Source organism: Limulus polyphemus, unplaced genomic scaffold (assembly GCF_000517525.1).
Source record: "Limulus polyphemus unplaced genomic scaffold, Limulus_polyphemus-2.1.2 Scaffold9691, whole genome shotgun sequence".
NCBI lineage: Eukaryota > Metazoa > Arthropoda > Merostomata > Xiphosura > Limulidae > Limulus > Limulus polyphemus.
The window spans coordinates 2,593-4,490 of record NW_013675301.1 but is presented as its reverse complement, the minus strand read 5'-3'; positions in this window follow the sequence as shown (position 1 = coordinate 4,490).

The following is a 1,898-nucleotide window of genomic DNA, read 5'->3' as shown; positions in this document are numbered from 1 at the left end:
GCATCACGAACGTAGTTTGTAAATACAGCACAGTTGTTTAAAACTAGCAACAATAGCATCACGAACGTAGTTTGTAAATACAGCACAGTTGTTTAAAACTAGCAACAATAGCATCACGAACGTAGTTTGTAAATACAGCACAGTTGTTTGAAACTAGCAACAATAGCATCACGAACGTAGTTTGTAAATACAGCACAGTTGTTTGAAACTAACAACAATAGCATCACGAACGTAGTTTGTAAATACAGGAACGTAGTTTGTAAATACAGCACAGTTGTTTAAAACTAGCAACAATAGCATCACGAACGTAGTTTGTAAATACAGCACAGTTGTTTAAAACTAACATCACGAACGAATTAACATTTTCCATAGTAGAAAAACAATCATTTACATGATACATAATACATTGTGAACTTTCTATTGGTTTCACATACTCTCAGGGTTTATAACAATTGTCGTTACTTACATTATTGGTTTCACTACTCTCAGGGTTTATAACAATTGTCGTTACTTACATTATTGGTTTCACATACTCTCAGGGTTTATAACAATTGTCGTTACAACATTATTGGTTTCACGTACTCTCAGGGTTTATAACAATTGTCGTTACTTACATTATTGGTTTCACGTACTCTCAGGGTTTATAACAATTGTCGTTACTTACATTATTGGTTTCACATACTCTCAGGGTTTATAACAATTGTCGTTACCTACATTATTGGTTGCACGTATTCTCAGGGTTTATAACAATTGTCGTTACTTACATTATTGGTTTCACATACTCTCAGGGTTTATAACAATTGTCGTTACTTACATTATTGGTTTCACGTACTCTCAGGGTTTATAACAATTGTCGTTACTTACATTATTGGTTTCACATACTCTCAGGGTTTATAACAATTGTTGTTACCTACATTATTGGTTGCACGTATTCTCAGGGTTTATAACAATTGTCGTTACTTACAACATTCAACGATTTTTTAAACCTTTGTTGGATCTGTTATTAAAAGTGTTTAACGTCAAATAATGACTTTATTTTTTACGCGTACATTGTATTCGTCAGTTAAGTGATGACGGACTCTTGTCGAGAAGTTTGTTCTTGAAGTTTCTTTTCTCAGACTTATTACCGAAAGTGTCGACCAGAAGATAAAACCGAACAAGATATCTGTTACAGAACGATCTTGTTTTTTTTTTCAGCGACTACTACGTGCTCAGCTACTCGTCATAAACCCTAAGACTCAACAAGTAGCCTCTGTTAGAATGTTGAGTTAATACAAACATTACGGGTGTGGAAAGTTTGAGAACTGGGGGTTGAAGGAGGGGGGTTAGGGTGTTAAAGTCTATTTTCCTATGATTTACTTAAACGTAGGCACTTATTACTTGATAAATAATTTCTTCTGTTACTCGTTTTGATCCTCTGCATGTCTGAAGAACGTTAGCAGAATCCAGTCTTTGTAAAGAATCTGTTTATTGTTGGTTAGTAATGAACAGCTCAATATATTGGAATAAAACCCTTATTTCTGCTAATTTAGGAAGTGAGTACAGGCAGACCAAATATCAGAACGTACAAGCGATACTCTCGTTAAACTGAAGAGCATTGTTCATTACAAGAGAACCGCTTCATACTTGGAACAAAACTTTGGTTTTGTTATTAAATTAAATAAACAATTTTTCAAGTGGTTTAAATGATTTGTTAATCGTTTTTTGTACATTTACTCATCACCCTAAATCAGTATATCAATCTAACGTTGTTGTTAATATTTTTCTATTTTATAATTAAACGACCGATAAAGTTAATTATTTTTAATTCGATATAGAAGCATATTGCATAATTATACTACGTGAATATAAATACCAATAAGGAAATTGGAAGATCGATCTGAAAACGCTTTTTTTTT